A 26,404-nucleotide genomic window follows, 5' to 3' on the forward strand; every position below is an offset into this window, starting at 1 on the left:
ATGCATCGGAAATGAGATACCCGGAACCCCAAACAAAATCCTATCGTTTCCGTAGAAACATATCTCGATTTAGAAGGACAATGCAGGGAAAACAGATTATGTCATATGGACGCAAATTGTGTTTTAATTCGTCAATGTGAGGGAGCGAGGGATGCAGTAAAGGAGGAATAATGCATCGGAAAAGAGATACTCGACTCCCAAAAGAAAATCGTTTCATTTACGTAGAAACGTATCTCGATTTGGAAGGACAATGCAGGGAATCCAGAGTATTTCATATGGACGCAAATTGTGTGTTAATTCGTCAATGTGAGGGAGCGAGGGATGCAGTAAAGGAGGAATAATGCATTGGAAAAGAGATACTCGGAACCCCAAAGAAAATCCTATCGTTTCCGTAGAAACGTATCTCGATTTAGAAGGACAAAGCAGGGAATCCAGTGTATATCATATGGACGCAAATTGTGTGTTAATTCGTCAATGTGAGGGAGCGAGGGATGCAGTAAAGGAGGAATAATGCATCGGAAAAGAGATACTCGACTCCCAAAAGAAAATCCTATCGTTTCCGTAGAAACGTACCTCGTTTTAGAAAGATAATGCAGGGAACCCAGAGTATTTCATATGGACGCAAATTGTGTGTTAATTCGGCAATGTGAGGGAGCGAGGGATGCAGTAAAGGAGGAATAATGCATCGGAAAAGAGATACACGGAACCCCAAAGAAAATCCTATCGTTTCCGTAGAAACGTATCTCGATTCAGAAGGACAATGCAAGGAATCCAGAGTATTTCATATGGACGCAAATTGTGTGTTAATTCGTCAATGTGAGGTAGCGAGGGATGCAGTAAAGGAAGAATAATTCATCAAAAAGAGATACTCGGAACCCCAAAGAAAATCATATCATTTTCGTAGAAACGTATCTCGATTTAGAAGGACAATGCAGGGAATCCAGAGTATTTCATATGGACGCAAATTGTGTGTTAATTCGTCAATGTGAGGGAGCGAGGGATGCAGTAAAGGAGGAATAATGCATCGGAAAAGTGATACTCGGAACCCCAAAGAAAATGCTATCGTTTCCGTAGAAACGTATCTCGATTTAGAAGGACAATGCAGGGAATCCAGAGTATTTCATATGGACGCAAATTGTGTGTTAATTCGTCAATGTGAGGGAGCGAGGGATGCAGTAAAGGAGGAATAATACATCGGAAAAGAGATACTCGACTCCCAAAAGAAAATCCCATCGTTTCCGTAGAAACGTATATCGATTTAGAAGGACAATGCAGGGAATCCAGAGTATTTCATATGAACGCAAATTGTGTGTTAATTCGTCAATGTTAGGGAGCGAGGGATGCAGTAAAGGAGGAATAATGCATCGGAAAAAAGATACTCCGAACCCCAAAGAAAATCCTATCGTTTCCGTAGAAACGTATCTCGATTTAGAAGGACAATGCAGGGAATCCAGAGTATTTCATATGGACGCAATTTGTGTGTTAGTTCGTCAATGTGATGGAGCGAGGGATGCAGTAAAGGAGGAATAATGCATCGGAAAAGAGATACTCGGAACCCCAATGAAAATCCTATCGTTTTCGTAGAAACGTATCTCGATTTAGAAGGACAATGCAGGGAATCCAGTGTATTTCATATGGACGCAAATTGTGTGTTAATTCGTCAATGTGAGGGAGCGAGGGATGCAGTAAAGGAGGATTAATGCATCGGAAAAGAGATACTCGGAACCCCAAAGAAAATCCTATCGTTTCTGTAGAAACGTATCTCGATTTAGAAGGACAATGCTGGGAATCCAGAGTATTTCATATGGACGCAAATTGTGTGTTAATTCGTCAATGTGAGGGAGCGAGGGATGCAGTAAAGGAGGAATAATGCATCGGAAAAGAGATACTCGGAACCCCAAAGAAAATGCTATTGTTTCCGTAGAAACGTATCTCGATTTAGAAGGACAATGCAGGGAATCCAGAGTATTTCATATGGACGCAAATTGTGTGTTAATTCGTCAATGTGAGGGAGCGAGGGATGCAGTAAAGGAGGAATAATGCATCGGAAAAGAGATACTCGACTCCCAAAAGAAAATCCCATCGTTTCCGTAGAAACGTGTATCGATTTAGAAGGACAATGCAGGGAATCCAGAGTATTTCATATGAACGCAAATTGTGTGTTAATTCGTCAATGTTAGGGAGCGAGGGATGCAGTAAAGGAGGAATAATGCATCGGAAAAAAGATACTCGGAACCCCAAAGAAAATCCTATCGTTTCCGTAGAAACGTATCTCGATTTAGAAGGACAATGCAGGGAATCCAGAGTATTTCATATGGACGCAAATTGTGTGTTAATTCGTCAATGTGAGGGAGCGAGGGATGCAGTAAAGGAGGAATAATGCATCGGAAAAGAGATACTCGGAACCCCAAAGAAAATCCTATCGTTTCTGTAGAAACGTATCTCGATTTAGAAGGACAATGCAGGGAATCCAGAGTATTTCATATGGACGCAATTTGTGTGTAAATTCGTCAATGTGAGGGAGCGAGGGATGCAGTAAAGGAGGAATAATGCATCGGAAAAGAGATACTCGGTACTTCAAAGAAAATCCTATCGTTTCCGTAGAAACGTATCTCGATTTAGAAGGACAATGCAGGGAATCCAGAGTATTTCATATGCACGCAAATTTTGTGTTAATTCGTCAATGTGAGGGAGCGAGGGATGCAGTAAAGGAGGAATAATGCATCGGAAAAGAGATACTCGGAACCCCCAAGAAAATCCTATCGTTTCCGTAGAAACGTATCTCGATTTAGAAGGACAAAGCAGGGAATCCAGAGTATATCATATGGACGCAAATTGTGTGTTAATTCGTCAATGTGAGGGAGCGAGGGATGCAGTAAAGGAGGAATAATGCATCGGAAAAGACATACTCGACTCCCAAAAGAAAATCCTATCGTTTCCGTAGAAACGTATCTCGTTTTAGAAAGATAATGCAGGGAACCCAGAGTATTTCATATGGACGCAAATTGTGTGTCAAGTCGGCAATGTGAGGGAGCGAGGGATGCAGTAAGGGAGGAATAATGCATCGGAAAAGAGATACTCGGATCCCCAAAGAAATTCCTATCGTTTCCGTAGAAACGTATCTCATTTAGAAGGACAATGCAAGGAATCCAGAGTATTTCATATGGACGCAAATTGTGTGTTAATTCGTCAATGTGAGGGAGCGAGGGATGCAGTAAAGGAAGAATAATGCATCAAAAAGAGATACTCGGAACCCCAAAGAAAATCATATCCTTTTCGTAGAAACGTATCTCGATTTAGAAGGACAATGCAGGGAATCCAGAGTATTTCATATGGACGCAAATTGTGTGTTAATTCGTCAATGTGAGGGAGCGAGGGATGCAGTAAAGGAGGAATAATGCATCGGAAAAGTGATACTCGGGACCCCAAAGAAAATGCTATTGTTTCCGTAGAAACGTATCTCGATTTAGAAGGACAATGCAGGGAATCCAGAGTATTTCATATGGACGCAAATTGTGTGTTAATTCGTCAATGTGAGGGAGCGAGGGATGCAGTAAAGGAGGAATAATGCATCGGAAAAGAGATACTCGACTCCCAAAAGAAAATCCCACCGTTTCCGTAGAAACGTATATCGATTTAGAAGGACAATGCAGGGAATCCAGAGTATTTCATATGAACGCAAATTGTGTGTTAATTCGTCAATGTTAGGGAGCGAGGGATGCAGTAAAGGAGGAATAATGCATCGGAAAGAAGATACTCCGAACCCCAAAGGAAATCCTATCGTTTCCGTAGAAACGTATCTCGATTTAGAAGGACAATGCAGGGAATCCAGAGTATTTCATATGGACGCAAATTGTGTGTTAATTCGTCAATGTGAGGGAGCGAGGGATGCAGTAAAGGAGGAATAATGCATCGGAAAAGAGATACTCGGAACCCCAAAGAAAATCCTATCGTTTCTGTAGAAACGTATCTCGATTTAGAAGGACAATGCAGGGAATCCAGAGTATTTCATATGGACGCAATTTGTGTGTTAATTCGTCAATGTGAGGGAGCGAGGGATGCAGTAAAGGAGGAATAATGCATCGCAAAAGAGATACTCGGTACTCCAAAGAAAATCCTATCGTTTCCGTAGAAACGTATCTCGATTTAGAAGGACAATGCAGGGAATCCAGAGTATTTCATATGCACGCAAATTTTGTGTTAATTCGTCAATGTGAGGGAGCGAGGGATGCAGTAAAGGAGGAATAATGCATCGGAAAAGAGATACTCGGAACCCCCAAGAAAATCCTATCGTTTCCGTAGAAACGTATCTCGATTTAGAAGGACAAAGCAGGGAATCCAGAGTATATCATATGGACGCAAATTGTGTGTTAATTCGTCAATGTGAGGAAGCGAGGGATGCAGTAAAGGAGGAATAATGCATCGGAAACGAGATACTCGACTCCCAAAAGATAATCCTATCGTTTCCGTAGAAACGTATCTCGTTTTAGAAAGATAATGCAGGGAACCCAGAGTATTTCATATGGACGCAAATTGTGTGTTAAGTCGGCAATGTGAGGGAGCGAGGGATGCAGTAAAGGAGGAATAATGCATCGGAAAAGAGATACTCGGATCCCCAAAGAAAATCCTATCGTTTCCGTAGAAACGTATCTCGATTTAGAAGGACAATGCAAGGAATCCAGAGTATTTCATATGGACGCAAATTGTGTGTTAATTCGTCAATGTGAGGGAGCGAGGGATGCAGTAAAGGAAGAATAATGCATCAAAAAAGATACTCGGAACCCCAAAGAAAATCATATCCTTTTCGTAGAAACGTATCTCGATTTAGAAGGACAATGCAGGGAATCCAGAGTATTTCATATGGACGCAAATTGTGTGTTAATTCGTCAATGTGAGGGAGCGAGGGATGCAGCAAAGGAGGAATAATGCATCGGAAAAGTGATACTCGGAACCCCAAAGAAAATGTTATCGTTTCCGTAGAAACGTATCTCGATTTAGAAGGACAATGCAGGGAATCCAGAGTATTTCATATGGACGCAAATTGTGTGTTAATTCGTCAATGTGAGGGAGCGAGGGATGCAGTGAAGGAGGAATAATGCATCGGAAAAGAGGTACTCGACTCCCAAAAGAAAATCCCATCGTTTCCGTAGAAACGTATATCGTTTTAGAAGGACAATGCAGGGAATCCAGAGTATTTCATATGAACGCAAATTGTGTGTTAATTCGGGAATGTGAGGGAGCGAGGGATGCAGTAAAGGAGGAATAATGCATCGGAAAAAAGATACTCGGAACCCCAAAGAAAATCCTGTCGTTTCCGTAGAAACGTATCTCGATTTAGAAGGACAATGCAGGGAATCCAGAGTATTTCATATGGACGCAAATTGTGTGTTAATTCGTCAATGTGAGGGAGCGAGGGATGCAGTAAAGGAGGAATAATGCATCGGAAAAGAGATACTCGGAACACCAAAGAAAATCCTATCGTTTCTGTAGAAACGTATCTCGATTTAGAAGGACAATGCAGGGAATCCAGAGTATTTCATATGGACGCAAATTGTGTGTTAAAACGTCAATGTGAGGGAGCGAGGGATGCAGTAAAGGAGGAATAATGCATCGGAAAAGAGATACTCGGAATCCCCAAAGAAAATCCTATCGTTTTCGTAGAAACGTATCTCGATTTAGAAGGACAATCCAGCGAATCCAGAGTATTTCATATGGACGCAAATTGTGTGTTAATTCGTCAATGTGAGGGTGCGAGGGATGCAGTAAAGGAGGAATAATGCATCGGAAAAGGGATACGCTGAACCCCAAAGAAAATCCTATCGTTTTCGTAGAAACTGAAACGTCTCCTTTTTAACAATTTTACACGACTGTCCTTAACCTGACACACAATATTTTTTTAGCGCATCGCATATGAAACGTCCCCTTTTTAACAATTTTACACGACTGTCCCTAACCTGACACACAATATTTTTTTAGCGCAACGCAATCTGACTTTCAACACACAATGTTTTGTTAGCGCAACGCAATCTGACTTTCAAAATTCTCTACAAGAGAATGGCCCTGACTAACATTAACCTGTACTTTTCAGAAATCACTTACCTCACAAAAATCTTGGTTACTCCCACTACTGCAATACAGCAAGCGCCACTACTGCCAGCTAAATAAAAGATTCAAACTATGGAAGGCACTAACTACTGATAGGGATAGTTAGCAAATGAAAGATATTAATAGAGAACAAACAATGTATTTACCTTGATATCATGACAAATTACAAAACTCCGCCATCTCTCTCCCCACATCCACCACTGCTGGCGGCTCACCTCCAACTGCGCAACGTTACGCGCTGTTCACAGCCAGCTGCCTAACACTACAATGGTTGAGTATTACAACAATGCAAAGCAGCCACAGACTGCACACGGCACAGCCGGTGAATTTCATACTGAGGTGGCGTTACCAATAAAAAAACCTAAACAGCCTACTTACATAGCCCCCATGCTCCCCACAAAAAATTTTACAAATTGGGTTGGGCACTGGGCAATACATATTTGTTAAAATTTTTCATAATCGTAATTACAATAACAAATAAATCAAATGCACACACTTATTGATACAATGTTGGTCAAAAGCCAAAATTTTTTCTCACAGTCCATAAAGACAGTCCTGATCATTCATCACATTGCAGTGTTTTTCTCAAAGTCTGAGCAGTAAAAGAAAATGCACACGTAAGTAGTGGATTTCCATGCAGTCTTGAAGAAGTAGTGTTGCCCTTCCAACTGAAAGACAGTGCTGACTCTTGACATGCTGACAGGTAATGGGCCACAACAGAGCAAACCCACAGCGGAGTCAGTCGAAGTTTTGAAGAGTATTGGTGGGTAGGTCATCACAGAGCAGACCCACTGTAGTCCTGGTAGAGATTATGGTATTGGTGGGCCACCAGAGGTGCAGACCCACTGCAGGCCTTGTAGAAATAATGGTATTGATGGATCATCAAAGATGCAGACCCACTGTAGTCCTTGTAGAGATAATGGTACTGGTGGGTCATCAAAGATGCAGACCCACTGTAGTCCTTGTAGAGATGGCCAGCAGCCATCTGTTGTGACTGTGCAGGTGCACAATCACCATTGAAGAGTCTTGCGGATAATATAGCAAGTCCATAACCACCACTTGTGCACTCACAAAGTTTTTGGAATTGTCCTCAGAACCAGCAATGCTGTTATCCAGTCCCTTGCTGAATTATTAACACACGTGCAAACACTAACTGTCCCTACTTCTCACATATTGTCCATATACTATGACCAATAGAAACGTGTGCAGTGAAATGTAACTTACAAGTTACTTAATTTGATGACCTGGTGTCAATTACAATTTTATAACATAAGAACACAATAACAAAGGTACAAAACACATCATTCAAGAACATAACAATACAAATAACAGTTGAGGTAATAGGGGCTTTACAAAAGAATAGAAATAAACATATACATCAGTGTTACAGGAATTATGACATAAGTACATACATAAAGATCAGAATAACTTTTGGAATATCAACTTCCACATGAGCATTAAAACAAAACAGAACAAATACTGTTTAAACATGTTTACAAAGTAAATAACATGGTATTAGAAAAATTCTACAACATAGGTCTTATCAGATAAACAACTAAAGACAGGAAGTACACAAATACACAAGGGAACACAAACACATAGTGGGATAACACAAGGAAAGGACAGGGTTTCTTTTACTGCAGTATCTTGCGAACAAAACTTTTTTTGTTCTTGGAGATCTCCCTTCGTTCCTCATTATTTCCAAAAGTCCTATCTGTACCTCTTTTCTGTATTCCAACCATAATTCTTTCAAAATAAATATGGCTCATTGTACAATACTCATTTTGGCCCTATCTGTTTCTTGCGGCTTCTCAATGCATTTCTTCCAATTCATCATAGTTAGTTTCTTATATAGTCTACCCCCTCTTAAGCTAACTTAAATCTACTGAGCTCAGATATATATACCAAGGGACGAGGCAATGCAGCATCACATAAAACAATAAACATCAATGACAAATATTTCAAACTGGCAAAGCAAGCTACAGTAAATCTAAATTACCAAGCAATTCAACATTACAACTAATATGAGGCAATGCGCAGCAAACAATAAAATAATCATTAGTAAAACTGGCTTAACAGCGTAAGACAAAATCAAATTCAGTAACATTATGCCTGGCAAACAGCAGCAACTTATACCTAAACATGACATAGCTCAAGCAGAAAAAATAGTACACTAAAGATAACAACGCAGACAAGGGAAATGTCTATTCACATCTTAATGTCTATGTAATTAAAGTGGTGCACCACAACAACTTATTGTAAAAAAAATATTACCATGTACTTGAAAAGAAAATTATGTGTGCAGTAACTGTTACTAGTCCCTTCTTATTGTTCTTTCCATTCCAAGAGCTCCTGTTTCGAAGAATGTGGGTCATAAAGTAATTATTTAATAGATCTGTTGACAGAAAGTGTTCACATTAGCAAATGAATTTTTTTTTATATAACCAATGCTGCAACACAGCTGGAAACTAGATATCAAATGAAATAAGCAACTATGTACAAAGTAAAGCATAAAATAATCATTCAGTAGTCATGTGACATTTCATAAGTTAGAAATTCTCTCAACTCTCGTAGAAAGACGCTTGTCGTAATCAGGTGTGCAGATGTAAAAATATTTCTCGTCATTTCATTAGGCATTTCTGTCGCCATATGGCATTTATCTCAACTAGCACGACAATAGCCGTGAAATGTTGCGATGCTTTCTACAAAGGAACGTCAAGCGAGGTTAATGGCCTCTTTTTTCTTCTACCTGTGCCGCTGGAAGGCTAATGGTTTTTTTTTGTTCGGGCGGCTGTCGCCCAGGTGTCTGACACAGCTGTGTGCCCGCGACGTATTACGTGCAGGTGGTCACTTAACTTTCGTACGGAAATATTTACGACAGCAGTTTCCGCTACAATGGCAGTCTTAAATAAAAATATTTCACAGGTCAAGAATTAGCGTTGCAAACCTGTAAAAACAAAATCCCATGAATATAACAGTGTCCAAAAAATTTTCGTCGGCATTGTGATACATTCACGCATTTACACACATTTCATAACTCTTAAAGTACGATCTTGGTTTCCAACAACCTTTTCCACAAATCAGAGTGCCCTAATCACTATTCATTACTCCTTACCTTATTACACATATACAAATTCGTCGACGCTTCTTCAATATTTCCTGTTAATAAATACGTAGCATAATCAAATAACTCATATAGCATCAGCTTCTTGACCATAAACATACCTCAGCAGCATAATACACATCGTCGTCGTAAAAATAACATCGTAACACCTCAGTCAAATCTCAAAATCGTCGTAGCTTCCTGAATATTTTAAAACCTAAAAGTAATTCTCTGCTCATTTCAAAAGTGTCATCTACCTCAAACGTACCTTAAAATCATGCTCCCTTACCAAATATATCATTCAAAGCTCTCATAGTATCACAATGGGTCCAAAAAAATATGAACAGTTCACAAAGTATAGACAAAATACAATTTCGTAAGTGTGAAGGTATCCAACTGTGTAATTACGTAAACATCTGTCACTGATGTAGTAAAAAGAATGTCTGTTTCTCTGTCAAATAATCAGATAGCTGTGTAATTCTGTGTTAGAGAAATATGGTACCGATGTGTAAAGTTGTATAAGCAAATACCATATTAGCTAGGGCTCCTTGTGCGTGCCAAACACATGGTACACAAAGTAAGCGTGTACCCCCCTGAGGATTAATGTAATTATACCCTCAGGTGTTACAGATTACAGCAATGGAATGAAATATATCTCGGAAAACTTTCTTTGCAATTTAAAAATCTTTAAAAATAAATGTTTTAAGTACAAAATTAATCACTCAAATACGTGTCCTGTAGCGCTAAACTGGGCGTCTTGTTGTAAGATAATCTCTGTGTAAGTGTCGTAGTTATCGTCCTCTGAAAGCTAAGTTCTGCAAAAGTCACTGTACTTACCTCATGATACACAAAAGTGAAATGCTTTGCGTATAGATAGCTTAGTTATTACGCTTATTGCCGTGATGAGGAAAGTACTGTCCTGTAACGTATTGTTGTGCCACGAAAAAGGCTGTCTTATTGTAGCTATACCACAAAAGTTACTAATAAAACATGTTTTTCTTTCCAAAAGAATTCAGAAAACTGTGCAAATATAAAACAGAAACACCTCAAAAGCAACATTGTAAACTGTCACTCATTAGTAGCGTCGTGATAACATCGTGTAGCTGTCACATAAACTAACCACTGTATCATCTGGTATCTCTCAGAAACCACCTTGAATCCATAATGTATTTGCAAGTAAACCAAAATGTTGCATTAAAATCTCAAGTTAAAAAAGCACATTATCTCTCAACAAACGGTGTTACATGTGAAATGTGGTGTAAACCTTTGCTCTTCCTAGTACGCAGAGTTTCAACTTTAACGCAATTATCAAGTGGTATACGTTGGTAAAGAATACTGGAATTTTTCTCAAGGTTAGCGTCTGTGTTATTTTTCTCGGAGCCAGCGGGCGCACGCGGCTGCCTGCTGTGCGAGTCATTGTCTGTTTCTTTGCTGGCGCGCGTCGTTATTCGGATTAGGAGACCGAACTTCTACAAATTCGCCTTGCCGAGAGGACCCAGCTCTGTTTGAATCCCGCCAGTTCTGATGCAATTCAGGTCTGTCGTTACGATCACATCGTCTGTCGTCATGTCGGTAGTTTCTGTGGTTTCTTTCTTGTCGGTTAAGTGGTGGAGAATTTCTCCCTGAATCGTAACTGCGCGCTGGACCGTTGCGTCTAAAGTTATTCTGTCCCTCGTAATAATAATTGTTTTGGTTCCCATATTGTCTGTTTCTCTGATTGTCTCTGTGATAGTCATTACCGCGGAGAGGTGATCTTTCCCTGTAATTATTACTACTCTGCCAACGGTTGTTATACGGGTGGTGTCTGTTTCGGTCACGATTTGTGTTGTGAGAATAGCCTTGTCGCGTCCAGTTATTATTTCTTTCATCGCGGAATTGCGACGGATGTGATCTGTAATTGTTGTGCTCGTGCGTTCCGCGATTGTCAGTGTCAATTTCCAGTTCTTGTAAGAGTCCTTGAAATGCTTCAATGTCGTCTTTGCAACGTCCTGCCAAAATAATGTGTCGCAAATGTTCAGGCAGTTTGATTAAGCAAATGCGGATGAGTTCTGAGGGGCTGTATGGGTTTGACAGGTACTGATTCTTGTGCAACATGTCTTCAAAATATTTCACAAGACTGGAGAATTCAGATTGTTCGAAATGTTTCATCATTATGATGCCATGTTTTACTCGGTCTTGTGTGGCTTGAGACCAATATGCTGAGAGGAAGGCATGGTAAAATTCTCCTTCACTATGACAATCGTGAATGACCGAACGCATTCTTACAGCTGGTTCATTCTCTAAATAGCCACACATAAATTCTAATCTGTGTTCTAATGACCAGTTGGGGGGAAAACAATGAGAGAATTGATGAAGCCACGCTTGTGGATGAATGTCGTTGGCAGAATTCTTAAACGTTTTGAATTTACGTGTAGTAATGAACAGCTTATAGTCAAAGTCATCATGTCGGCGAGTCGCATATCGGTCATTGTTACGTCGTGTCGGCGGTTCCATCTCAAAATTCGGTGTGCCTTGCCAATTTCTTTCATAGTTTCCGAAGTGTCCTGTGTTATTATTTTGTGGTTGTTCCGTATTTCTATGTCCCTCTTCCCGTATTGGGGCGCGAGTGTCCTCTGAAATACGTAATTCTTGTATTACCTGTGTCAGCTGATCTTGTACTTTGCGGATTTCTCTTTTGTGTTGATTCAGATTTTGTTTCAGATTCCTAATTTGTTCGCACTCTTCTGTGTCATTAAAGACTACCGGTTTTGTGTCGTTCAGATTATCATCTACCTTCGTAGATAAATTAGTGAACTGATCCGAAAGTTCGGCTACTTTCTCCGATAGTGTACTTATTTCCTCAGTGTATTTTTCTGAACCAAGTTTCAGAGTGTCCATTTGTGTTGAAATCGAATCTACTGTGTCCTTTAAGTTTTCTTGAGTTTTTGCAAGTTGCGTAACCGAATCGGTAGATGCAACTGAGTCAATTTTAGCCGACAAGGTCTCATGATTTTCATGAACAATGGTTTGCAGTTCTTTTGTGGCTGCTTCGTGATTCTGTATTGCATTTTCATGCCGCGAAAAAATAGGTTGGAAATGCTCACAAATTTGTGTTTTTACATCATTACAGACCTTTTGACATTTCGATTCGATGTTATGTAACTCAGTAGTTAAATCTTCACGTGTTTGTTCAAGCGTGGTGTGAAGATTTTGTTCCATTGCATCTAACTGTAGCTGTGTTTGTCTCTGGTGTTGTTCCATTGCGTCTAACTTTTGAAGCTTTTGCTGTGTTTCTCTCTGTTTTTGTTCCACTGTGTCTAACTTTTGAAGATTTTGTTCCATTTGTTTCTGATTTTGCTCAATTGTGTCTAACTTTTGAAGATTTTGTTCCATTGTGTCTAATTTTTCAAGCTTTTGTTGTGTTTGTCCCATTTGTTGTATTAATTGTAATAACAATGCACTGGTGTCTGGAACATGTTCCTCAGTGCTTTTCGGCAGTGCATTTTCACCGGCAACATTCACATTTTGACAAGCAGAAAATGTGTCTTGACTCATTTGAGAAAACGGTGAGGACCCAAATCCTGAATTCACAGCATTTGCGAGATTGTTTCCTGTCGTTTCGGATTCCTGAGGCGAGCTGTCGCCGACCGATCGATCGATAATGCTTCCCTGTTCTCTAATTGTTTCGCTGTCTACACCATTGTTTGCAGCCCGCTCCATTTCCCTATGCACAGCTACCAAATTATTACTTTGAACATCTGTTAATTCATTACACAGTGGTGCTGGCAAGCTACGCTCGTCGTCACTATTATTTCTCAGTTTGCTTTGGAGCCTAGTGTTACGTTTTTCACACGCCATTATTGTCACAGTATTTCACACGACAACACAGAAAAACACAATTTGAAGAGCAAAAATAAGAAAACACATTAACATAGCACTGAAAATAATATCTAGTTAATTGCAAGCGCAGCTGCGAAATACTTGCTGCAAATCTACATGCATGCCACAACTGTTTTACTGTACAACAATGAAAAACTACAACTACAAAGGAAATTCTCTCTATAATTACGCGCTAGCAATAAACAAAATCTACACTAATTACACAAACTACAAGGAAAAAATCAGAAGATTCCAGTGAGGTATCCTCGGCTAAGGGTCGACATATGAAACGTCCCCTTTTGAACAATATACACGACTGTCCCTAACCTGACACACCATATTTTTTTAGCGCAACGCAATCTGACTTTCAACACACAATGTTTTGTTAGCGCAACGCAATCTGACTTTCAAAATTCTCTACAAGAGAATGGCCCTGACTAACATTAACCTGTACTTTTCAGAAATCACTTACCTCACAAAAATCTTGGTTACTCCCACTACTGCAATACAGCAAGCGCCACTACTGCCAGCTAAATAAAAGATTCAAACTATGGAAGGCACTAACTACTGATAGGGATAGTTAGCAAATGAAAGATATTAATAGAGAACAAACAATGTATTTACATTGATATCATGACAAATTACAAAACTCCGCCATCTCTCTCCCCACATCCACCACTGCTGGCGGCTCACCTCCAACTCCGCAACGTTACGCGCTGTTCACAGCCAGCTGCCAACACTACAATGGTTGAGTATTACAACAATGCAAAGCAGCCACAGACTGCACACGGCACAGCCGGTGATTTTCATACTGAGGTGGCGTTACCAATAAAAAAACCTAAACAGCCTACTTACAAAACGTATCTCGATTTAGAAGGACAATGCAGGGAATCTAAAGTATTTCATATGGACGCAAATTGTGTGTTAATCCGTCAATGTGAGGGAGCGAGGGATGCAGTAAAGGAGGAATAATGCATCGGAAAAGAGATACTCGGAACCCCAAAGAAAATCCTATCGTTTCCGTAGAAACGTAACTCGATTTAGAAGGACAATGCAGGGAATCCAGAGTATTTCATATGGACGCAAATTGTGTGTTAATTCGTCAATGTGAGCGAGCGAGGGATGCAGTAAAGGAGGAATAACGCATCGGAAAAGAGATACTTGGAACCCCAAAGAATATCCTATCGTTTCCGTAGAAACGTTTCTCGATTTAGAAGGACAATGCAGGGAATCCAGAGTATTTCATATGGACGCAAATTGTGTGTTAATTCGTCAATGTGAGGGAGCGAGGGATGCAGTAAAGGAGGAATAATGCATCGGAAAAGAGATACTCGGTACTCCAAAGAAAATGCTATCGTTTCCGTAGAAACGTATCTCGATTTAGAAGGACAATGCAGGGAATCCAGAGTATTTCATATGCACGCAAATTTTGTGTTAATTCGTCAATGTGAGGGAGCGAGGGATGCAGTAAAGGAGGAATAATGCATCGGAAGAGAGATACTCGGAACCCCCAAGAAAATCCTATCGTTTCCGTAGAAACGTATCTCGATTTAGAAGGACAATGCAGGGAATCCAGAGTATTTCATATGGACGCAAATTGTGTGTTAATTCGTCAATGTTAGGGAGCGCGGGAGGCAGTAAAGGACGGATAATGCATCGGAAAAGAGATACCCGGAACCCCAAAGAAAATCCTATCGTTTCGTAGAAACATATCTCGATTTAGAAGGACAATGCAGGGAAAACAGATTATTTCATATGGACGCAAATTGTGTTTTAATTCGTCAATGTGAGGGAGCGAGGGATGCAGTAAAGGAGGAATAATGCATCGGAAAAGAGATACTCGACTCCCAAAAGAAAATCGTTTCATTTACGTAGAAACGTATCTCGATTTAGAAGGACAATGCAGGGAATCCAGAGTATTTCATATGCACGCAAATTTTGTGTTAATTCGTCAACGTGAGGGAGCGAGGGATGCAGTAAAGGAGGAATAATGCATTGGAAAAGAGATACTCGGAACCCCAAAGAAAATCCTATCGTTTCCGTAGAAACGTATCTCGATTTAGAAGGACAAAGCAGGGAATCCAGTGTATATCATATGGACGCAAATTGTGTGTTAATTCGTCAATGTGAGGGAGCGAGGGATGCAGTAAAGGAGGAATAATGCATCGGAAAAGAGATACTCGACTCCCAAAAGAAAATCCTATCGTTTCCGTAGAAACGTATCTCGTTTTAGAAAGATAATGCAGGGAACCCAGAGTATTTCATATGGACGCAAATTGTGTGTTAATTCGTCAATCTGAGGGAGCGAGGGATGCAGTAAAGGAGGAATAATGCATCGGAAAAGAGATACACGGAACCCCAAAGAAAATCCTATCGTTTCCGTAGAAACGTATCTCGATTCAGAAGGACAATGCAAGGAATCCAGAGTATTTCATATGGACGCAAATTGTGTGTTAATTCGTCAATGTGAGGGAGCGAGGGATGCAGTAAAGGAAGAATAATGCATCAAAAAGAGATACTCGGAACCCCAAAGAAAATCATATCCTTTTCGTAGAAACGTATCTCGATTCAGAAGGACAATGCAAGGAATCCAGAGTATTTCATATGGACGCAAATTGTGTGTTAATTCGTCAATGTTAGGGAGCGAGGAATGCAGTAAAGGAGGAATAATGCATCGGAAAAGAGATACTCGACTCCCAAAAGAAAATCCCATCGTTTCCGTAGAAACGTATATCGATTTAGAAGGACAATGCAGGGAATCCAGAGTATTTCATATGAACGCAAATTGTGTGTTAATTCGTCAATGTTAGGGAGCGAGGGATGCAGTAAAGGAGGAATAATGCATCGGAAAAAAGATACTCCGAACCCCAAAGAAAATCCTATCGTTTCCGTGGAAACGTATCTCGATTTAGAAGGACAATGCAGGGAATCCAGAGTATTTCATATGGACGCAAATTGTGTGTTAATTCGTCAATGTGAGGGAGCGAGGGATGCAGTAAAGGAGGAATAATGCATCGGAAAAGAGATACTCGGAACCCCAAAGAAAATCCTATCGTTTCTGTAGAAACGTATCTCGATTTAGAAGGACAATGCAGGGAATCCAGAGTATTTCATATGGACGCAATTTGTGTGTTAATTCGTCAATGTGAGGGAGCGAGGGATGCAGTAAAGGAGGAATAATGCATCGGAAAAGAGATACTCGGAATCCCCAAAGAAAATCCTATCGTTTTCGTAGAAACGTATCTCGATTTAGAAGGACAATGCACGGAATCCAGAGTATTTCATATGGACGCTAATTGTGTGTTAATTCGTCAATGTGTGGGTGCGAGGGATGCAGTAAAGGAGGAATAATGCATCGGAAAAGGGATACGCTGAACCCCAAAGAAAATCCTATCGTTCTCGTAGAAACGTATCTCGATTTAGAAGGACAATGCAGGGAATCTAGAGTATTTCATATGGACGCAAATTGTGTGTTAATCCGTCAATGTGAGGGAGCGAGGGATGCAGTAAAGGAGGAATAATGCATCGGAAAAGAGATACTCGGAACCCCAAAGAAAATCCTATCGTTTCCGTAGAAACGTATCTCGATTTAGAAGGACAATGCTGGGAATCCAGAGTATTTCATATGGACGCAAATTGTGTGTTAATTCGTCAATGTGAGGGAGCGAGGGATGCAGTAAAGGAGGAATAATGCATCGGAAAAGAGATACTCGACTCCCAAAAGAAAATCCTATCGTTTCCGTAGAAACGTATCTCGTTTTAGAAAGATAATGCAGGGAACCCAGAGTATTTCATATGGACGCAAATTGTGTGTTAATTCAGCAATGTGAGGGAGCGAGGGATGCAGTAAAGGAGGAATAATGCATCGGAAAAGAGATACTCGGAACCCCAAAGAAAATCCTATCGTTACCGTAGTAACGTATCTCGATTTAGAAGGACAATGCAAGGAATCCAGAGTATTTCATATGGACGCAAATTGTGTGTTAATTCGTCAATGTGAGGGAGCGAGGGATGCAGTAAAGGAAGAATAATGCATCAAAAAGGGTTACTCGGAACCCCAAAGAAAATCATATCCTTTTCGTAGAAACGTATCTCGATTTAGAAGGACAATGCAGGGAATCCAGAGTATTTCATATGGACGCAAATTGTGTGTTAATTCGTCAATGTGAGGGAGCGAGGGATGCAGTAAAGGAGGAATAATGCATCGGAAAAGTGATATTCGGAACCCCAAAGAAAATGCTATCGTTTCCGTAGAAACGTATCTCGATTTAGAAGGACAATGCAGGGAATCCAGAGTATTTCATATGGACGCAAATTGTGTGTTAATTCGTCAATGTGAGGGAGCGAGGGATGCAGTAAAGGAGGAACAATGCATCGGAAAAGAGATACTCGACTCCCAAAAGAAAATCCCATCACTTCCGTAGAAACGTATATCGATTTAGAAGGACAATGCAGGGAATCCAGAGTATTTCATATGAACGCAAATTGTGTGTTAATTCGTCAATGTTAGGGAGCGAGGGATGCAGTAAAGGAGGAATAATGCATCGGAAAAAAGATACTCGGAACCCCAAAGAAAATCCTATCGTTTCCGTAGAAACGTATCTCGATTTAGAAGGACAATGCAGGGAGTCCAGAGTATTTCATATGGACGCAAATTGTGTGTTAATTCGTCAATGTGAGGGAGCGAGGGATGCAGTAAAGGAGGAATAATGCATCGGAAAAGAGATACTCGGAACCCCAAAGAAAATCCAATCGTTTCTGTAGAACCGTATCTCGATTTAGAAGGACAATGCAGGGAATCCAGAGTATTTCATATGGACGCAATTTGTGTGTTAATTCGTCAATGTGAGGGAGCGAGGGATGCAGTAAAGGAGGAATAATGCATCGGAAAAGAGATACTCGGAATCCCCAAAGAAAATTCTATCATTTCGTTGAAACGTATCTCGATTTAGAAGGACAATGCACGGAATCCAGAATATTTCATATGGACGCTAATTGTGTGTTAATCCGTCAATGTGAGGGTGCGAGGGATGCAGTAAAGGAGGAATAATGCATCGGAAAAGGGATACGCTGAACCCCAAAGAAAATCCTATCGTTTTCGTAGAAACGTATCTCGATTTAGAAGGACAATGCAGGGAATCTAGAGTATTTCATATGGACGCAAATTGTGTGTTAATCCGTCAATGTGAGGGAGCGAGGGATGCAGTAAAGGAGGAATAATGCATCGGAAAAGAGATACTCGGAACCCCAAAGAAAATCCTATCGTTTCCGTAGAAACGTATCTCGATTTTGACGGACAATGCAGGGAATCCAGAGTATTTCATATGGACGCAAATTGTGTGTTAATTCGTCAATTTGAGGGAGCGAGGGATGCAGTAAAGGAGGAATAATGCATCGGAAAAGAGATACTCGACTCCCAAAAGAAAATCCTATCGTTTCCGTAGAAACGTATCTCGTTTTAGAAAGATAATGCAGGGAACCCAGAGTATTTCATATGGTCGCAAATTGTGTGTTAATTCGGCAATGTGAGGGAGCGAGGGATGCAGTAAAGGAGGAATAATGCATCGGAAAAGAGATACTCGGAACCCCAAAGAAAATCCTATCGTTTCCGTAGAAACGTATCTCGATTTAGAAGGACAATGCAAGGAATCCAGAGTATTTCATATGGACGCAAATTGTGTGTTAATTCGTCAATGTGAGGGAGCGAGGGATGCAGTAAAGGAAGAATAATGCATCAAAAAGAGATACTCGGAACCCCAAAGAAAATCATATCCTTTTCGTAGAAACGTATCTCGATTTAGAAGGACAATGCAGGGAATCCAGAGTATTTCATATGGACGCAAATTGTGTGTTAATTCGTCAATGTGAGGGAGCGAGGGATGCAGTAAAGGAGGAATAATGCATCGGAAAAGTGATACTCGGAACCCCAAAGAAATGCTATCGTTTCCGTAGAAACGTATCTCGATTTAGAAGGACAATGCAGGGAATCCAGAGTATTTCATATGGACGCAAATTGTGTGTTAATTCGTCAATGTGAGGGAGCGAGGGATGCAGTAAAGGAGGAATAATGCATCGGAAAAGAGATACTCGACTCCCAAAAGAAAATCCCATCATTTCCGTAGAAACGTATATCGATTTAGAAGGACAATGCAGGGAATCCAGAGTATTTCATATGAACGCAAATTGTGTGTTAATTCGTCAATGTTAGGGAGCGAGGGATGCAGTAAAGGAGGAATAATGCATCGGAAAAGAGATACTCGGAACCCCATAGAAATTCCTATCGTTTCCGTAGTAACGTATCTTGATTTAGAAGGACAATACAGGGAATCCAGAGTATTTCATATGGACGCAAATTGTGTGTTAATTCGTCAATGTGAGGGAGCGAGGAATGCAGTAAAGGAGGAATAATGCATCGGAATAGAGATACTCGGAACCCCAAAGAAAATCATACCCTTTTCGTAGAAACGTATCTCGATTTAGAAGGACAATGCAGGGAATCCAGAGTATTTCATATGGACGCAAATTGTGTGTTAATTCGTCAATGTGAGGGAGCGAGGGATGCAGTAAAGGAGGAATAATGCATCGGAAAAGAGATACTCGGAACCCCAAAGAAAATCCTATCGTTTCCGTAGAAACGTATCTCGATTTAGAAGGACAATGCAGTATATCCAGAGTATTTAATATGGACGCAAATTGTGTGTTAATTCGTCAATGTGAGGGAGCGAGGGATGCAGTAAAGGAGGAATAATGCATCGGAAAAGAGATACTCGGAACCCCATAGAAAATCCTATCGTTTCCGTAGAAACGTATCTCGATTTAGAAGGACAATGCAGGGAAACCTCAGTATTTCGTATGGACGCAAATTGTGTGTTAATTCGTCAATGTGAGGGAGCGAGGGATGCAGTAAAGGAGGAATAATGCATCGGAAAAGAGATACTCGACTCCCAAAAGAAAATCCTATCGTCTCCGTAGAAACGTATCTCGTTTTAGAAAGATAATACAGGGAACCCAGAGTATTTCATATGGACGCAAATTGTGTCTATATCGGCAATGTGAGGGTGCGAGGGATGCAGCAAAAGGAGGAATAATGCATCGGAAATGAGATACTATGAACCCCAAAGAAAATCATATCGTATCCGTAGAAACGTATCTCGATTTAGAAGGACAAAGCAGGGAATCCACAGTATTTCATATGGACCCAAATTGTGTGTTAATTTGTCAATGTGAGGGAGCGAGGGATGCCGTAAAGGAGGAATAATGCATCGGAAAAGAGATACTCGAATCCCAAAAGAAAATCCCATCGTTTCCGTAGAAACGTATCTCGATTTAGAAGGACAATGCAGGGAATCCAGAGTATTTCATATGGACGCAAATTGTGTGTTAATTCGTCAATGTGAGGGAGCGAGGGATGCAGTAAAGGAGGAATAATGCATCGGAAAAGAGATACTCGGAACCCCAAAGAAAATCCTATCGTTTCTGTAGAAACGTATCTCGATTTAGAAGGACAATGCAGGGAATCCAGAGTATTTCATATGGACGCAATTTGTGTGTTAATTCGTCAATGTGAGGGAGCGAGGGATGCAGTAAAGGAGGAATAATGCATCGGAAAGGAGATACTCGGAATCCCCAAAGAAAATCCTATCGTTTTCGTAGAAACGTATCTCGATTTAAAAGGACAATGCAGGGAATCCAGAGTATTTCATATGGACGCAAAATGTGTGTTAATTCGTCAATGTGAGGGTGCGAGGGATGCAGTAAAGGAGGAATAATGCATCGGAAAAGGGATACGCTGAACCCCAAAAAAATCCCATCGTTTTCGTAGAAACGTATCTCGATTTAGAAGGACAATGCAGGGAATCTAGAGTATTTCATATGGACGCAAATTGTGTGTTAATCCGTCAATGTGAGGGAGCGAGGGATGCAGTAAAGGAGGAATAATGCATCGGAAAAGAGATACTCGGAACCCAAAGAAAATCCTATCGTTTCCGTAGAAACGTATCTCGATTTAGAAGGACAATGCAGGGAATCCAGAGTATTTCATATGGACGCAAATTGTGTGTTAATTCGTCAATGTGAGGGAGCGAGGGATGCAGTAAAGGAGGAATAATGCATCGGAAAAGAGATACTCGGAACCCCAAAGAAAATCCTATCGTTTCCGAGGGAAACATATCTCGATTTTGAATGACAATGCAGGGAAACCAGAGTATTTCATATGGACGCAAATTGTGTGTTAATTCGTCAATGTGAGGGAGCGAGGGATGCAGTAAAGGTGGAATAATGCATCGGAAAAGAGATACTCGACTCCCCAAAGAAAATCCTATCGTTTCCGTAGAAACGTATCTCGTTTTAGAGAGATATTGCAGGGAACCCACAGTATTTCATATGGACGCAAATTGTGTGTTAATTCGGCAATGTGAGGGAGCGAGGGATGCAGTAAAGGAGGAATAATGCATCGGAAAAGAGATACTCGGAACCCCGAAGAAAATCCTATCGTTTCTGTAGAAACGTATCTCGATTTAGAAGGACAATGCAGGGAATCCAGAGTATTTCATATGGACGCAAATTGTGTGTTAATTCGTCAATGTGAGGGAGCGAGGGATGCAGTAAAGGAGGAATAATGCATCGGAAAAGAGATACTCGACTCCCAAAATAAAATCCCATCGTTTACGTAGAAACGTATATCGATTTAGAAGGACAATGCAGGGAATCCAGAGTTTTTCATATGAACGCAAATTGTGTGTTAATTCGTCAATGTTAGGGAGTGAGGGATGCAGTAAAGGAGGAATAATGCATCGGAAAAGAGATACTCGGAACCCCAAAGAAAATCCTATCGTTTCCGTAGAAACGTATCTCGATTTAGAAGGACAATGCAGGGAATCCAGAGTATTTCATTTGGACGCAAATTGTGTGTTAATTCGTCAATGTGAGGGAGCGAGGGATGCAGTAAAGGAGGAATAATGCATCGGAAAACAGATACTCGGAACCCCAAAGAAAATCCTATCGTTTCTGTAGAAACGTATCTCGATTTAGAAGGACAATGCAGGGAATCCAGAGTATTTCATATGGACGCAATTTGTGTGTTAATTCGTCAATGTGAGGGAGCGAGGGATGCAGTAAAGGAGGAATAATGCATCGGAAAAGAGATACTCGGAATCCCCAAAGAAAATCCTATCGTTTTCGTAGAAACGTATCTCGATTTAGAAGGACAATGCACGGAATCCAGAGTATTTCATATGGACGCAAATTGTGTGTTAATTCGTCAATGTGAGGGTGCGAGGGATGCAGTAAGGAAGGAGTAATGCATCGGAAAAGGGATACGCTGAACCCCAAAGAAAATCCTATCGTTTTCGTAGAAACGTATCTCGATTTAGAAGGACAATGCAGGGAATCTAGTGTATTTCATATTGACGCAAATTGTGTGTTAATCCGTCAATGTGAGGGAGCGAGGGATGCAGTAAAGTAGGAATAATGCATCGGAAAAGAGATACTCGGAACCCCAAAGAAAATCCTATCGTTTCCGTAGAAACGTATCTCGATTTTGACGGACAATGCAGGGAATCCAGAGTATTTCATATGGACGCAAATTGTGTGTTAATTCGTCAATTTGAGGGATCGAGGGATGCAGTAAAGGAGGAATAATGCATCGGAAAAGAGATACTCGACTCCCAAAAGAAAATCCTATCGTTTCCGTAGAAACGTATCTCGTTTTAGAAAGATAATGCAGGGAACCCAGAGTATTTAATATGGACGCAAATTGTGTGTTAATTCGGCAATGTGAGGGAGCGAGGGATGCAGTAAAGGAGGAATAATGCATCGGAAAAGAGATACTCGGAACCCCAAAGAAAATCCTATCGTTTCCGTAGAAACGTATCTCGATTTAGAAGGACAATGCAAGGAATCCAGAGTATTTCATATGGACGCAAATTGTGTGTTAATTCGGCAATGTGAGGGAGCGAGGGATGCAGTAAAGGAAGAATAATGCATCAAAAAGAGATACTCGGAACCCCAAAGAAAATCATATCCTTTTCGTAGAAACGTATCTCGATTTAGAAGGACAATGCAGGGAATCCAGAGTATTTCATATGGACGCAAATTGTGTGTTAATTCGTCAATGTGAGGGAGCGAGCGATGCAGTAAAGGAGGAATAATGCATCGGAAAAGTGATACTCGGAACCCCAAAGAAAATGCTATCGTTTCCGTAGAAACGTATCTCAATTTAGAAGGACAATGCAGGGAATCCAGAGTATTTCATATGGACGCAAATTGTGTGTTAATTCGTCAATGTGAGGGAGCGAGGGATGCAGTAAAGGAGGAATAATGCATCGGAAAAGAGATACTCGACTCCCAAAAGAAAATCCCATCATTTCCGTAGAAACGTATATCGATTTAGAAGGACAATGCAGGGAATCCAGAGTATTTCATATGAACGCAAATTGTGTGTTAATTCGTCAATGTTAGGGAGCGAGGGATGCAGTAAAGGAGGAATAATGCATCGGAAAAAAGATACTCGGAACCCCAAAGAAAATCCTATCGTTTCCGTAGAAACGTATCTCGATTTAGAAGGACAATGCAGGGAATACAGAGTATTTCATATGGACGCCAATTGTGTGTTAATTCGTCAATGTGAGGGAGCGAGGGATGCAGTAAAGGAGGAATAATGCATCGGAAAACAGATACTCGGAACCCCAAAGAAATCCTATCGTTTCTGTAGAAACGTATCTCGATTTAGAAGGACAATGCAGGGAATCCAGAGTATTTCATATGGACGCAATTTGTGTGTTAATTCGTCAATGTGAGGGAGCGAGGGATGCAGTAAAGGAGGAATAATGCATCGGAAAAGAGATACTCGGAATCCCCAAAGAAAATCCTATCGTTTTCGTAGAAACGTATCTCGATTTAGAAGGACAATGCAGGGAATCCAGAGTATTTCATATGGACGCAAATTGTGTGTTAATTCGTCAATGTGAGGGTGCGAGGGATGCAGTAAAGGAGGAATAATGCATCGGAAAAGGGATACGCTGAACCCCAAAGAAAATCCTATCGTTTTCATAGAAACGTATCTCGATTTAGAAGGACAATGCAGGGAATCTAGAGTATTTCATATGGACGCAAATTGTGTGTTAATCCGTCAATGTGAGGGAGCGAGGGATGCAGTAAAGGAGGAATAATGCATCGGAAAAGAGATACTCGGAACCCCAAAGAAAATCCTATCGTTTCCGTAGAAACGTATCTCGATTTAGAAGGACATTGCAGGGAATCCAGAGTATTTCATATGGACGCAAATTGTGTGTTAATTCGTCAACGTGAGGGAGCGAGGGATGCAGTAAAGGAGGAATAATGCATCGGAAAAGAGATACTCGGAACCTCAAAGAAAATCCTATCGTTTCCGCGGGAAACATATCTCGATTTTGAATGACAATGCAGGGAAACCAGAGTATTTCATATGGACGCAAATTGTGTGTTAATTCGTCAATGTGAGGGAGCGAGGGATGCAGTAAAGGATGAATAATGCATCGGAAAAGAGATACTCGACTTCCCAAAGAAAATCCTATCGTTTCCGTAGAAACGTATCACGTTTTAGAGAGATATTGCAGGGAACCCAGAGTATTTCATATGGACGCAAATTGTGTGTTAATTCGGCAATGTGAGGGAGGGAGGGATGCACTAAAGGAGGAATAATGCATCGGAAAAGAGATACTCGGAACCCCAAAGAAAATCCTATCGTTTCCGTAGAAACGTATCTCGATTTAGAAGGACAATGCAGGGAATCCAGGATATTTCATATGGACGCAAATAGTGTGTTAATTCGTCAATGTGAGGGAGCGAGGGATGCAGTAAAGGAGGAATAATGCATCGGAAAAGAGATACGCTGAACCCCAAAGAAAATCCTATCGTTTCCGTAGAAACGTATCTCGATTTAGAAGGACAATGCAGGGAATCCAGAGTATTTCATATGGACGCAAATTGTGTGTTAATTCGTCAATGTGAGGGAGCGAGGGATGCAGTAAAGGAGGAATAATGCATCGGAAAAGAGATACTCGGAACCCCAAAGAAAATCCTATCGTTTCTGTAGAAACGTATCTCGATTTAGAAGGACAATGCAGGGAATCCAGAGTATTTCATATGGACGCAATTTGTGTGTTAATTCGTCAATGTGAGGGAGCGAGGGATGCAGTAAAGGAGGAATAATGCATCGGAAAAGAGATACTCGGAATCCCCAAAGAAAATCCTATCGTTTTCGTAGAAACGTATCTCGATTTAGAAGGACAATGCAGGGAATCCAGAGTATTTCATATGGACGCAAATTGTGTGTTAATTCGTCAATGTGAGGGTGCGAGGGATGCAGTAAAGGAGGAATAATGCATCGGAAAAGGGATACGCTGAACCCCAAAGAAAATCCTATCGTTTTCGTAGAAACGTATCTCGATTTAGAAGGACAATGCAGGGAATCTAGAGTATTTCATATGGACGCAAATTGTGTGTTAATCCGTCAATGTGAGGGAGCGAGGGATGCAGTAAAGGAGGAATAATGCATCGGAAAAGAGATACACGGAACCCCAAAGAAAATCCTATCGTTTCCGTAAAAACGTATCTCTATTTAGAAGGACAATGCAGGGAATCCAGAATATTTCATATGGACGCAAATTGTGTGTTAATTCGTCAATGTGAGGGAGCGAGGGATGCAGTAAAGGAGGAATAATGCATCGGAAAAGAGATACGCTGAACCCCAAAGAAAATCCTATCGTTTCCGTAGAAACGTATCTCGATTTAGAAGGACAATGCAGGGAATCCAGAGTATTTCATGTGGACGCAAATTGTGTGTTAATTCGTCAATATGAGGAGCGAGGGATGCAGTAAAGGAGGAATAATGCATCGGAAAAGAGATACTCGGAACCCCAAAGAAAATCCTATCGTTTTCGGAGAAACGTAACTCGATTTAGAAGGACAATGCAGGGAATCCAGAGTATTTCATATGGACGCAAATTGTGTGTTAATTCGTCAATGTGAGGGAGCGAGGGATGCAGTAAAGGAGGAATAATGCATCGGAAAAGAGATACTCGGAACCCCAAAGAAAATCCTATCGTTTCCGTAGAAACGTATCTCGATTTAGAAGGACAATGCAGTGAATCCAGAGTATTTAATATGGACGCAAATTGTGTGTGAATTCGTCAATGTGAGGGAGCGAGGGATGCAGTAAAGGAGGAATAATGCATCGGAAAAGAGATACTCGACTCCCCAAAGAAAATCCTATCGTTTCCGTAGAAACGTATCTCGTTTTAGAGAGATATTGCAGGGAACACAGAGTATTTCATATGGACGCAAATTGTGTGTTAATTC

The sequence above is a fragment of the Schistocerca nitens genome, chromosome 2 (genome assembly GCF_023898315.1).
Source record: "Schistocerca nitens isolate TAMUIC-IGC-003100 chromosome 2, iqSchNite1.1, whole genome shotgun sequence".
NCBI classification, from domain to species: domain Eukaryota; kingdom Metazoa; phylum Arthropoda; class Insecta; order Orthoptera; family Acrididae; genus Schistocerca; species Schistocerca nitens.